This window comes from Brienomyrus brachyistius, chromosome 7 (genome assembly GCF_023856365.1).
Source record: "Brienomyrus brachyistius isolate T26 chromosome 7, BBRACH_0.4, whole genome shotgun sequence".
NCBI lineage: Eukaryota > Metazoa > Chordata > Actinopteri > Osteoglossiformes > Mormyridae > Brienomyrus > Brienomyrus brachyistius.
Window position 1 is genome coordinate 9,304,799 of NC_064539.1, and position 15,315 is coordinate 9,320,113.

Below are 15,315 nucleotides of genomic sequence, written 5' to 3' on the forward strand. Positions count from 1 at the left end.
TGTAATTTAGCTGGTGGTGAAATTTTTATAAATACATAAAATCCCTGAGATGCCTCTGAGGAGAGGTTTGGGTACTGAAGTGATGTTCATCAGTCACTTTTGGATGAACAGGAGAAAGTTTTGTTTGTTGTTACTGTTACTCTTAATTTGCATAAGTTCTAGTGCTAAATTATGTTTTTTGTTCTGAGCAAAAGTGCACTGACTGCCTAGATAAATAGCCCTGCACTATTTTCATTGATTGCCTAAGACAGTGCAGTACTGTACATTTACCAGCTAGAGTACAATTGACAGACCCTTGAGTGTTCTGCCCCAGTGACAAGGAATTATACCTTCAAAGGTACAAATTGGTACTTTATTTCTGACAGTGTACTGTATGGACTGACAATCCATCCAGTCCTTGCAGCCTGGGACAGGCTCCAGGAATGTACAATGATCATGGTCCCGGAAAAGAAGTTGTAATATATATATATATATATAAAAATTCATATCCTTCCCTGGCTACTTAGAGAAACTTTATTACTTTATCGAAAAACAACCTGTACTGTGTAGCCGAGTCAGGTTCTGTATTTACAGATGAATATTCTGTTAAATTGACCCAGACCGACCTAAAGTACCCTGTTTAGTGGCCAAAGAGTGGGGCGTAATCAAGGAACTGGTCTGAGCCAATTCATGTTCTAGGGTGGAACACCATGGTTCCTCATGGGTCCCATTTTAGAGTTTGAAACAAACAATAGGACATTAAGTAGGGCCTGCTGGCGCCATGGCGGGGATTCAGATGGCAGGGTTCAAAGTCAGCGCTGGACTCCCTTACATGCCCCACCGCTGAGCCAGAGAGACCCTTTCCTGTGTGACCAGGAACAAGGGCATCCTCAGGCAGACGAGAGAGTGCCGGTTGGCACAGTGTGCAGACCAGCTGCCCATCGCAGGCATTTCCCATTGGTCGAAATCGTGCAGGAGGAAACGTTATCTAAGAGCAACAAAAGATTGGTTATCCTTTCACAATCCCTAATGGGAAAGAGAACATCCTCATTTGTGTGGAGATATTTACTCGGAATTTCAACTATTGCTTGAATTTCTGGTTTTGCGTAGACTATTCATTCTATTTAACAAAGAAAATACCCCTAAAATAACTTTCTATCAAAAATATTTTAAAAACAGTTCATGGCAATTTATTCACTGCAATCCATCCAGAGCCTCACATATATGTTGCATTGTTGTGGGTGTATTTTAATGCTTCTATTTCAAGTTAATAACTAATAAATATGACACCACATTTAATTCAGACTTCACAAACATCCGTTTCAGAAATCTTGTATTTGTTCAGATGCAACACTGAAAACCTAAGCTGGGCTGCCATGTTTCTGGAGAAAATGAAGAACAATATATGCCAATAATTGAGAAAGATGTGTAGATTTTCTCCAGGCTATCTGTCCATGAAATCTATTCTTGTTTGGTGGCAATAGAGGACTCGCAATAGTCTTTAGTGTTCTCCATTGTGAAAACTCTTCACTGTATAATGAGTGTCATGCTCCGCTCGTACGATCCTCGTTGTGTGCCACGACCCCCTGATTATCCACGTGTGCTTCCCTGATCGTACTCAGCTGTGTCTAGTTATTTTGATCTGTCCTGTCTATTTGAGTCCAAGTCTTGCCTGTGTCCCGGGTCCGTCATTGATGTTGGTCGATGTCTGATGTCTCCTAGTCCCGTACCCGAAATAAATCCCAGTATTTCCCTGTATTTCGCCTATCTGCCTGGTCCTGGCCTGCCTGCCTGAGCGATTACCCGCTCTCGCATCCAGCGATCGTGACCGACAGAAATTATTATAAAATTATTTCCAAATAATCCTTCCGAGATGAGCAGCAACAATTGCTGTTCCAAGATCATCATCTATGTCTTTTCCTTAACATGGTTTTGACACAAACCTGAATGCTTCAGCAAAATGTCAAAAGTTCTGCTTAAATACAAGTGGTCACACTTCCTAATGATCAAATAATGTATTACATTTGATAAGCAGTGCCTGACTGCTAATTAGCTTTTTAATTCCATATGGAAGCACACTTTTCCCACATAGCTTTTGCGTTTTGGCTGACATTTTCTTAAATGAATATTGAAATAGTGATACGAGATACAGTCTTGTCTGAGGCTAGATTTGCCTAATCGCAAAGGCTGCTGGGGACCAGATGATTGCCATTTATGCCCTGACATATAAACCCTTAGAAATGAAATTGCAGATTGATGTTGTTTAAAATATGAACTTTACTCTTGCAAATATGACTGTACCACACTACATATTAACCATTTATAACAGATATAAAGCCATTTTTTTTCAAGTCATCGGGCTTATGTCCCATTTGCAAAGAAACACATACACTGACTTAAATGATGCAGTGAGTCGATACTTTAAGGTTTGACGCAATTCAAGAAAAATCCAGGAAAAAAACATACACACTGGTCCAGCCTGAACTGCACTAATTTGCTCTTTGGTCATGGAAAACGACATCAAACAGCGCATGAAACTGAAACAGTGTTACATGCAGTGAAACAATTTCTATAGTAAAAGTGCGCTGATATCTGTTCATTATAATGAAAGTCTAGTGATATCTGATCATTATAGTGAAAGTCTGGTGATACATGTTCATTAGTTGCACATACTGTATAACATAGCTAATTTATTACTTTTAAATTATTGTTATCTTTAAATATTTTTTCCTGTTTCTTATTCGGTTTTATTTTTCAGAATATTCTCTTTGTGTTCAGTGTACTTCTTAAATCTGTTGGCACCACCTTTACTTTGTTTGTATTACTGGTGCTGTCTTTGTACCTTGTCTGTATGGCATTATATGTTTGTTTGTCTCTACACTATGTTCTTGCTGCTGTACCAAAATTTCCACCGGGTTCAATAAAGTGCATCTTAATCTTAATCTTAATCCAGATCCTCCCAAACTGAAACTTCTCCTGCTAAGGTCAGGTCACCGGCCTCATTAAGTCATTAAGCGAGCGCAGTGTGAGTCAGATATTAACTGTCCACACCATTTCTGCCTTTAAGGTTTAGTCTTCTTATGCTGTAACAATGTACTCTTATTATTACAAAATGCTTACTTTGTGAAGCATACACATAATTGGTAGTTAGGAAGAATGGTTTCCACTTTCAAAAAAACAGCAGAACAGAACAATAAAAGGTGATGCTTTATATTAACTGCACCTTCATAATGCATTCATTATACAGGCATAAAACATTCAGTCCACCTTCATAATGCATTCATTATACAGGCATAAAACATTCAGTCCACCTTCATAATGCATTCATTATACAGGCATAAAACATTCAGTCCACCTTCATAATGCATTCAAAATGCATTTATTCAAGCATCCAGAGACCATCCATGTCTGGGGTTGCTTCTCATCTAAGGGAGTGGGCTCACTCACAGTTCTGCCCAAAAACATTGCCATGAATAAAGAATGGTATGAAAACGTCCAAAAGAAACCAACGAAGGGCAACTTCTTCTTCAGAAAACCATAGAAACACATAAAGAAAATCTAAAAATGCTGAAGCAGCAAAGCACAAAATCTGTAACATAACAGCTGCAGTATATAATAATAACAAACATCATATGATAAAAACAAATAGTATACTCTATATACAGATGCTCCTCTACTTACGAACTTTCATACATACGAACGAAGAGGACCGTACGCAGAGGTGGGTAGTAACGCGTTACATTTACTCCGTTACATTTACTTAAGTAACTTTTTGGAAAAATTGTACTTGTAAGAGTAGTTTTAATGCATGATACTTTTACTCTTACTTGAGTAAGAAATTTCAAGAAGAAACGGTACTTTTACTCCGTTATTCTAAGACATATGTTGCTCGCTATTCGCTACTTTCATTTTAATAATCTGTTATTCGCTACACAGGTGATTTTTTTTTGTCATACTAGTCCAAGGGTTCTGTCACATGATTCTTTTTCGCCAATCAAATGGAGCCATACAGTCACATGACCACACAAAATTTACGCGGCGCTGCACAGAGCAGTGACTGAAAGGAGAATACAATGGCGCAAACAACGGCGTGTGATTTTGAACCAGAAGAAGCAGAACACTCCTGGCCTCACATTCGATCAATGTTTTCATTACAGACTATAAAACAGAACAGCTATGTCATGCGCTGTCTTACGTGTCTGCCTAAGCGTGTCGACATTTCAACCTACAAGAACTCGACTTCGAACTTGAGGAAGCACGTTGCGGTATGTTGTAGTATATGTGTTTTGGCTGTGGATTTTATAACGTAATAACGTCATAAATAACTGTCAAATGTACATTGCTTTTGAGTAAATTGTCACACTGCAGCCACACAGACAGACACACATACATACACACACAATGCACAGCCTGTTCCTCCGTATAATCTCTGCCTGCTGAGCCTATTGTTATTGTTACGATGTTATTAGCATTTCCTGTGGTTGAATTTGCCTTAATTCAGGTTTGTTAATATTTTGTCATTTTGTGAAAATGTTATTTATTATTGTTTTAAAGAATTTGCATTGCTATTTTGTTTTTGTCTATTTGACTACATTCATGCTCTGAAACAATAAATCAAAAGTTACTCAATAAGTTACTCAATACTTGAGTAGTTTTTTTCACTAAGTACTTTCTTACTCTTACTCAAGTAATTATTTGGATGAGTACTTTTACTTGAGTCATATTATTCTAAAGTAACTATACTCTTACTTGAGTACAATTTTTGGCTACTCTACCCACCTCTGACCGTAAGTCCAAATTATGTTCCTTGGGCTCCCGTTTCCTGTTCGCGGCAGTTCTGCCTAGTGCGACATCTGGCCACTACTCCCACCACACAGCAGCGTAGCGTGCGTACTCCCAGCATCCTAGTTCTTTGTACTTAAGTATACCCTTAAAATGATGTTGAATAACGACTTACGAACATTTCAAGTTGCGAACGGCCGCTCAGAACGTATCTCGTTCGCAAGTAGAGGAGCGTCTGTAATCGTATAAGGTTTTTATTGAAACCTGCAAATGAAGCCACAGAGAAAATGTAGATAGACACAGTGATTCTGCATTGGGAAGCAATGATGGACATTAGTACATGTTTAGCCGTAATGGAAAGGCAGCTCAGAAGAAGTGTTGCTTGTGGTTGACACCAGAGTGTGAGCAGTCCAGTCAGAGCTTGTTAGTGTTCCTTAATGCTTCTCTGGCACAACAGTCTGATGCAGTTTCAGGTGGTTTACTTTACCAGACTGTTCAACATGACAGGAAAATAGCAGAACTTTTTTATATTAAAGCATCTATCATCAGGTTACTGATATAAGAAGCATCTAGAATATCCCAGCTCTCTTGAGTCACAGCAAGTCGGTGGGGCACAGTTCAGGATTTGTATGGTGCTGTAGACAGAAGCCTGAGCTTTATCTCCTCGGAGGTGGTCTCCCCCTCGTCGCCCAGAGTCAGGGTCAGTGTCCGTCTGGCTCTGTGCCATGTGTCTTTTCCCTGTTTGCCCAGCAGTTCCCGCTGACCATCCTGTTCGATATTCCCCTAGTCTGCTCCCCAAGCTGCCATGTAACTTGATGGGTTGAGGATGTGACTCAGAGGCTGACATGACCTGGCCTGAGGTCTGCCTCACCTTTATGATATATCTTGGTATTAATTTATCCCCTGGTGTCTATATGGTTATATTATGGGGGCTTTTCACTGCCAAGAATGCAAAGATCATACTTGTGGTCTTGGTTAGGCCGGTCATGCCAATTTGCCTCCCATTCATTGGGGAGCAATGAATCATGGGATTGGTCTTGTTTGGCGAGGTTCCTGCCCCGGTCCTTTTCTTGATATCTTTTAGTGTTGATGCCCTTCTGTGTTGTTACTGTTTCCTAGTCACTAGTGTTTGTTAATTGTAATTTACTTCACTTGTACCTTGTGTGGCCTTAGTGATTGATTTGGTTATGGGTCTTACCTATCCTGTGTCGTGTCTTGTTAAGAGGTATATTTAAGTGTTCATTCTTGTTCTCTTCCTGAGTGGTTCATTGTGGCTGTTTCCCTGTGTCGCTGTGTGATTATTAATTAAAGTTACACTGTGTTAGTTATTGTAGCTCTCTATATTCCTACCTACCCTTGGTGATCCTGACGCTGCTCCTACCTCAGTTTAGTTTTTGGCCCCTCGCAGTCCCCTTGTTTCCTGTTTCCCCCTTTTTCTTCTGTTCTGTTAATAAATCCCTGGCAGGTCCACTGGAGCGCTACTTGTATTCCTGTCCTTCCTGGCCATAACGGCCAGCTGAGTCTAGCATTTTCTTGTGGTCAGTTGAGTTTTGCTGATATAATTGCAGCGTACTTTCATATAATAGTAACGTCAGAGAGCTGACTGTAAGGAGGCACAGTAAAGGAAGCAGACTTAACGCAACATGCTGGCAGCTGCTCCTTTAAGGAATCCTGTTTTATTGGCAGGCCAAACCACTCGAAGCCATGGGGGAAGGTTTCTGACTAGTTTAAGTTTCACCTAGCACCCAGAAAGATGAACATTGCAGTGTTGTGGAATCTGAATGGGACCACCACAATCTACAACTTCACATTAATTTCATACAAACTGCAAATCTCATAATTTATGTGATGTTTGAAGTCCCTTTGGGATTGGCTAGATGCAAACATGGCGTGCATTCCATCCATCCATTTTCTGCATCCAATTGTCCTATTCTGGGTCACTGGGGGTCTACAGCGTATGCTGGAGGCCACTGGCATAAGGTAGGGAATAACCCAGGATGGGGCACAACCTATTGCAGTGCAACACTCACACAAGCATACCTAAGAACAAATCTGTAACTCATGTTTTTGGACCATGGGGGAAACCAGAGTACCCAGAGGAAACCCCACAACAACACAGGAAGATCCCAGGTGGATACACAAATGCTGGTCCCAGAGATGTGAGGCAACATTACTTACCACTGACCCTCCCCCCAAAGTATAGTTGAGTGCCTGCTGTTTGGAAAATGAAGTCAATCTCCTTTTCCCAGGAACAGATAAACCCCCGGTTCTTTGCATTGCAATTCTGAGCTTCTGGAACAAGGCAAGCCCATACAAGTTTCACACAGTTATGTTTGACTTCAACTATAAGCAGGTTACAGTAAGTACTGCATTACAATATTGAGCTTCTTAAACAAGTCAAGCCCATGCATGTTTCATCAATCCACTAGACCATGAATAAAACAAGTGTTATGCTCTCAAAGCAAGCACATTTGGACTTAACTATGTTGCATCTGTACATAAGCACTTAACCTACAAAACACAGGGTGTCATATTCTAGGGCATAGAGTATAGTTTGGTCTTCCACTGGGACGTAAGCCAGTGACCTTTTGTTGTTAAGTTTTTTTCAGGACTGTAACACAAGGCACAAACACACTCCAGATGCACTGTTCCCAAGATCACTGTGTTCCCCTGGCATTTCAGAACCAGTGTCTCCACACCCAATGTACAATGAAACTGCTGATAGCTGTGATTTAGAACATGACACTTGTTTTTCAGGCACAGTATGAAAGTGAGGAAGCGAACCTCTCAGTTCTGCCTTGAGGATATTTGCTGCCGTGTGTATTTTGTAACCAAGCATGGATTTCATTTCTGTCTTTCTTCTGCTGTGCGGGAGCATGCTGTGACACTGAAGACTGGATTTAGTTTCTGAGTCTGTCCGTATGCAGGATCCCAGTGGAGCCAATTGATATTAGTATTTGCCAACCAGTTTAATAGCACTTTGCTCTTTTGTGCAGGCAAACACAAACTGTTTGTCCTTACGAAACAAATATACCATCACGCCCCACATCATGCCCTTCTCTTCTTGTCCAGCTGCATTGTCACAGCCCTCAGTGTGACACCATCTGATGAACACATGTACTGTACATTACTCGCATGTTTACGTTGTGTCTGAGTCTTTAATGTGTCCACATGAGTTCCTCTTAGCTTAACATATGTCAGAACCGTGTACTGAAACCTGTGATTAACTGGATCAACCCTGAAGATTATGACAGTTGCCCAAGTACGTAAAAATCACTGTTTGCCTGCATGGTCGCCAGGTGCCCGTGACATGCAGAATCTGCCCACAGTTGATTGAGGTTTAGCATCATTCAGATAACAGGTCTAGTTATACAAGACCAAAGCTCTCAACCTCAGAGTTATCAGCCTTAATAAAAACTAAAACTATGGAGAAAAAAAAACATTTTCATAATCTGAAATAAAAGATATGAAAATCAAATAAAAAACTCTATAAATATTGCTTCTGAAAATTAAATTAAATAAAATCAAACATTAAATACATTCTGTTACACTTTTAAAATAGTATTTAGCTAAAATAATAATTTAACTGTCCTCAATAGAAATAATTTAAGGAAACATTGTCCAATATATAACCTTTATATGACGACTCATAATACTGAGAACGTATTTTGTCCATTTTGAGGACATTAGTACATAATGTTCACTGTGTATTCATGTGGGATCCTCTAATGGTCAGACATGTAAAATAGCTCTACAACTTTGTCTATCCTTAGAAACAATATTACTAAAACTTAAACTATAACTAAACTAAATAAAAACAGATATATATTTAAAATAAAAACAAATAAAACCACACTGAGAACTACAGTAGCTAAAACTGCATTTCAAATGAAAATAATTTGAAGAATTTTAAAAAATTTTTTTTTATTGAAAAATATAATAAGACTGTCTATTTTGTTTGTCTATATAGTTGCAGTTTTGTCCAGCCCATTTGACCCATTTTCAACAAATAAGACAAAGAGGATCCTGGAAAGAGACCCAGATCAGGTGAAGACCCAGGTCCTGAAGCCAAAACACTGCCCTGTCTTCAATGAGCAGCAGCTCACAAGGACTCAGTGGGCCCCATTTAACAAGCAGGCCAATTTAAAAAATATTGAAATGATATTCAATCTTGTGGCCTAAACTGTGGAACACCATTCTGCTTGAGTAATAATTTGTATTTCAGTTTGCTGCTGCCCTCCCGTGGAATGTTCTGGCATAACAGTTTTTTATTCTTATTGCGTAATACATTAGATTAGTACAGTGTATCTTTCATCGGCGAATTTAACAGGGGTGCAGGGCGTGCACCCCCTACTGGTCAGATGAAAATCCTGTTTGAAGGTCAATTAAATGATATTATAAAGTTATATTTCAAAATGTGGCTTGTGTCGCCTATGGAATCTTGTTTGCTTTTGCAAACAAACACTTAAACCGATTACTTAAAAACTGACATTTCTGTTCTGCTTTGTCCATATCAGTAAGTGAAGTGAAAGTTCATAAATCTACCATCAGCTGGCTATCACCTGGATTGATGCCAGCTAAAGAGCCCTCTCCAGTTCCGGCTGACTTTAGGATACCAATCCACACTCTTATTTGGATCAGCCCTGTGGCAGATGCACTGAAGCTTACGTTGAAGTTTTCCTGGATTGAACACAGATTTGTAGTAAGATGAACTTTAGAGAAGCAGTTCACATGGTGCCCTGTATGTGTAGAATGTAAAACTTAGACAAGGGATAAATTAATGTGCCGTAATTCTTTATGTTAAAAAACACCTATTCTAGCCATTATGTAACTATAGCTATAAAAAAGAATATGGCTAAAGTATGATACTGGATTAATAAACCACAGTGGAATTGCACAACAAAAAATGACTGCAGTATTTATTCCATGCAGTAGTAAATGTTTAGTACTTCTTGTTGGGAATTAAGGCTATTGTCCCCCAAAACATAATGGGGTTTCTGTCACACTGTAACACATTTACTTCCTCCAACAAACCTAATAAAAATCAGGACAAGTAGAAAAGATCCCAAACAATCCATTAGGTTGTACAGTTACCTTGCCCAAATCACTGATACTGTAACACTGCTTTTTAAATGTATTTGTAATGTATTGTGCTGTTGTGTCAATGTGATAATTAACGGATGAATTTCCCAGATCAGCCCTATCCTGGGGGTGTAGAGGAGCTATTGACATGTCGGTTTCTGGGATGCAGTAGCTCACATGTGGGACACATGGCCCAGCCATGGCATAACACACGTCTTCCAGCACCGGTCCCTCCAATCACCTGGTCTGTTAGCACCACCGTACAGAATGAAAAACGAGCAGAACAATGAAAATGACTTGCTGTACCACCGAGAGCACAGCTGCATAGAGGCAGGAATATTAGAAGTCGAGAACAAAAAAATAAGTCTCATTTTGTTCATGGGCAAAAGGAAAGAAACTGAATCTGAAGATACTTGGATTTAGCTTCAAATTTGTGTTTGAGTATATGAAAGTGAATATGCTTAATTCGGGGCGCAAATCTCTGTCTTAATGGTGGATTTACAGTAAGCAAAGACAGATGACAGGTCCATGCTTCAGCTTCAGCTTGTGTGAAATATAAGGTGATGTTATTTCAGATAAACACGTTCACTTTAAATCGAGAAGAAGAAGAAACTAAGCAGCTTTCCTTTTAAATGTTGTTGAGATTTGGAGAATGATCTTTATGTTGCTCGTTCTGTGTATGCAGTTTAGTTTTCATGCATTGAGCTACCTTTTTAGATTTTTATGTAACATCAACTTTATTGGCAAGAAATCTATCACCATTATCTGAAAGCACAGCTCCTGTGAACATCTGTATCTGGGAGTCGGGATGCAGTCATTCACCTTGATCTTGTCTATCTTCTCACTCAGAGCCAAAACATTGGGCTCCATCTGTTGCCAGACGCGGCTCCTCTCACTCTCAGTCAATGCAACACCTGCGACACAAAGCTTCAATAGATTTATTTCACACATTGTGACGCCTCAGTGCTTCTGTGCAGTATTAACACACACACACGGGATAAAGAAACATTTCATCCACCACAACGTGCGCATTGCTGGGGAAAGATCTGACAGCATGTGGACTGCAGGGTGAAGGTTGGTCCACGAGAAGATGGCTCAGGGTGCGGCCAGATCTTCAGGGGAAACATGGAAGGCGGCCAGCCGAGTGAACCATTGCTGGTTCCTGTGAAGTGATTCGACATGATTGAAAACAGGATGCTACACCTAACAGGAATAATCATCCAACGGAAATCTGTTCTATAACTGCTCCATAACTCATATGAGCAACGTTAAATCAATCTCAAGAAGGGGTGAGTCACTTTCAGGAAGCCTCCGCAAGGAATTCCATGAAAGCAATATTGTCAAGAAGCAACCCATCGTTTCAGACCTCAGAAAACTGATAATTAAATTATCATTTTTTTCTTAATGAAAAGACAAGCATTTATCCTTGTTCGGATTACCTGAATATACATTTCAACTCTTCATTTCTGTTCTGGATTTTTTCCCCAAGGTTACATTTCCATGCATTTTCATCAAACACCACCAAGGTCTCAGTGCCCTTTGTGTCTCCGGCACCTCAGTCATACCCACAATTCAGTGCGTGCGTGTCAGTTTGGGCGGACATATAGCATCGTGTGGCACTGCTGTAAAAAGCTGTTTTGACAAACTGACTTATAAGGCTGGAAACTCACCCCTTTGTCACCCGTCAGCAGCATTGCTGCAGGAAAACAAGATATAAAAACAATAGGGTTCCTGCAGCTACATGCTTGGAATTCCACAGTAATTCACTGCAAGCACACAGAGGACTGTACACAGTTCACAGGGCAGTGACAGTTCTAAAACCCCTGTTTCATGCAGTCATTTCTGACTATCACATGCAATTTAATTTAGCTACTTTTTGATGCAAATTGTAACTTCTACAACTAGTTATGTGCTCCATTATTTTCACAATTACTGTGCAACACTGGCCTGTTTGAATTAATGTTTTCATCCAGCTTTTAATTGCTTATCCTGGCAGCAAAGGGCAAACCCTTAAATAGAGTTTATATTAGGGCTCACACACACACACACACACACACACACACAGGTTTGTAATTACTGTATATTTTTGTGGGGACTCTCCATTCACTTCTATGGGGAAAACTCTAATCCCAACATGATGACCTTAACCCCTACCCAACCCTAACCTTAACCTCAATGTAAAAAAAACCCAATATTTTATTATATTGTGGGGGGCATTTGGTTCCCACAATGAAATATAAGCCTAATCTAGACAGATACACACACAGATACGCATAGACACACACACATGCACACACCCACGCATAGACACACACACATGCACACACCCACACATACCCACCCACTGGTGCCCACTGAGCCCCCATGCCACCCCTGTAGCGGATATTATGTTGTGTTTAATTTGAAGCCTGCCTTTCGCTAAATAATCCTAATAATTGATCGGTCTTATCCGACGCCCTCTGCAATCCAAACATAGACAGGTGGCTGCAGAAAGTCCGTCAATGTGGAATAAGCTCCTTCTTGTCAAATACTGAGTGAAAAAGCGGCAGTTTCAGCACCCAACCCCCCGTGGCTCCCTGCCTCATTTCCATGCTTCTGTTATACTTCATTACACTAATCTTCTTCAAGCACCTTAACTCACCTGATTTGAGTTCTGGTTTCAACAACATTCATCTGTGTGAAAGTACGCTGTTCACATAAACTGCCCCCCCCACTCCTCACATGTTACACTCATGTAGTAATTTCACAGGTTTCAGTGTAACATACACAACACACACACACAACCCACAGCCAACCAGGGTTCAAATCTAGATAAACCCCAGCTCTGCCTCCTCCTGTCCAAATCGCACCTTTCTGGAGTGCAGCTCGGCCTTGTTTACCTTTTCCAATATCCAACAATTTAGATTCCAAGTGAATGGTTTAATAAAAAGTCAGTTTTCCACTAAATCAACTTTAATGTTAATTTTCATTAGTAGCTCTCATCAAACATTCATTTCTTAAATGAATGCGATAATCCTGCATGACACGTTGATTCCTGTCAGCTTAGGTCTCTTCAGGCTGGGGTGGTGGGCAAGCTAAAAGGTTAGCGGGCATGTCGACAGGAAGAGAGTGTGGCGGAATAGTTGGAACCACATACATAATTTCCTTTGCACTTCTGAAAGTATGGTGGTCAATGTAAATAAGCACAGGAAATGTCTTGTCCTATATGAATACTTATGAAGCAAGTATTTAATTATAGATATCTGATAATCATAGTCATTGCCTGACCTACAGTATAAATCTAGTGAATGTCTGGTCTCATTGACACCTTTTTTGACCAATAGAAATACCCTTCTGGCGCACCTGCTCTATCGCACACGCCGCCTTTCAACACATTCACCTTTTGACACACCTGCATTTTGACGCGCCATTTTAACACGCCTGCATTTAGACCGGCCTACCATTGGACACGCCCACCACTCCATCCTGCAGAGACTCACTGCTCAAAACGTCACAATAACTAGATGGTGCTAGAGATAAGATGTAAGAAGCAATCCGTGGATATCTTTGTATTTTAATGTCCGAATGTGTGAATAGGCAGGAATATTACTTGTAGTGATAAGCCATTTTGGTGCATGTTTACATTTATATGTTATGTTTTAAAAAATTCAAATCCCGTTTAACCATGTGATATGTACAGTGTCAATATCACATAAAAATGATTTATGATAACTAATACACAAATGTAAAGAGTAGCTTATTCAGTACCATTGTCCCTGCTCTGTACCTCACAGGCCCCCCCACTCCTCTCTGAGTCTGATTTAACCCCTGCAGCAAACTTATATTCAGCCAATTAGTGTCATAACATTTAATATAAAGGCAGGACCCATGACTGCTACAAGCCCTAAGAAAGGATTGGTGACTTTTTCAGCAATAGGCTGTTCTGAGAAGCACGGGGTGATGGATAGAGAGAAAAAAGCCAAAGGTGAGCACTGTGGGGGCAGCAAAAGTGATGAAAAGAAATATTTGACTGGACTAAATGAGCCAGAACCAGTTCCCACACTTCTGTGCACCTAAATGTAGCAGAAATAATATCATTCCAGCTTACAGGTGGGACTGATATGCCCTAGACTCCACCAGTATGGTCCTTCAGGAGCAGCAAAGGACCAAAACTGGCCTGAAATAAGGGTCGAGAGAAGCCATAAGTACAATGTAGCTTTTTGGAAAATAAGGGACTGATTGGTATGGGGAAGTTTAAATGCCAACCATGGTCTGGAAGAAAATTACTTTTACCACATAGAGAAAATTCAAAGAAAATATGCACTAGTTTTGGAGGGGACAGTCTGTAGTCTGGGTGAGACAAAAAAGATTTTTTTTGAGATTTCACTGCAAAAATGTGACCAGCACACAAGATCACAGAAGCTCATACAGTACAAGTGCCTCATCGAGACTCTTTACAAAGCGGTGGATTGATTTTATAATCAGTCGGCTTAATGTTTTGCTCTCGGGGGACATTGCTTGCTATACCCTATAACAGTGTACTGAGATTTTTTAATAAAATTTATTTCCCACTGTAAAAACTGGGGAAAAAAAACTATTGCAGAGTGCAGATAGAGAATGAAGAATAACAGAAGTTAGGGTACTTCATGTGCTCCTGCAGAGGAAGAAAGGGGCTCCTCGAGTCGCATCATGTCAAAGTAAAATACTAGTAGCCATAAAACAGTTCAGATTCTTTGCAAGAAATCAACATGAGGGCTAAATAAATAAGCAAGGACTATAAAGCCAAGGTATGTTCAGAACGGCAACTTCGTGAAATTTACGAGGGACAATGAAAGAGAGAATTCAAGGTCTGAGAGATCTTCTCCTGCCACAGTGGAGAAGAGATAGACCAGTCGGGGTAGAAGGGAGTTGTTGGGAGTGTTGCTGGATTCTTCCTTCGCCTCTGAGGGGAGGCAGAGGGTGTGGTCTACACCTGTCCTGTTTCTGAAGGAAGCCACTTAACTGCCCTGGGTGACTTCAATAAAAGAAAAAAAAAATCTGAACTAATTTTCATCCCTGAGAGACAGCAGGCTTTGCTTATACAGCCTGGTGGGTGGAACCAGACCCCAGCACAGCAGGCCAACTGGAGCAAAATGAAATGAAATAGGTTCAGCCCTCAAAGGACTACTTCAGCTAATAATGGAACATCACCCACTGGTTGCCAAGAGTAACCATCAGAAAGATGGAAAAAAAGACAAGATCTAGGTCTGTCATTTCCTTAATGACACTTCCGATGGGGGATGGGAAACAGCATTTTACCGATAAACACCCCTAGCTGTCTTTCAGAGTAGCCCAGTGCATATACATGTGGAGAACTTCTCCCAGACCATGTACGACTGATTACTTTGTGCCCCAATACACGCACAGTGTTCTCATAAGAAGATCTGCTTGAGCCAAAAGTCATAGGTAACTGTGTGGATGCCGTGAGCAGAGTGTGTGTAATTTCAATCAAAG

At 40.4% G+C, this 15,315-nt stretch overlaps 1 long non-coding RNA gene across 1 annotated transcript; it reads left to right on the forward strand.

The window, feature by feature from the left end:
- The first annotated feature begins 2,677 nt into the window (after positions 1-2,677).
- On the forward strand, positions 2,678-9,654 carry LOC125746502 (uncharacterized). The gene is made up of 3 exons (XR_007398992.1): positions 2,678-4,244; positions 8,732-8,808; positions 9,279-9,654. It is a non-coding gene; the product is annotated as an uncharacterized LOC125746502 (long non-coding RNA).
- The last annotated feature ends 5,661 nt before the right edge of the window (positions 9,655-15,315 follow it).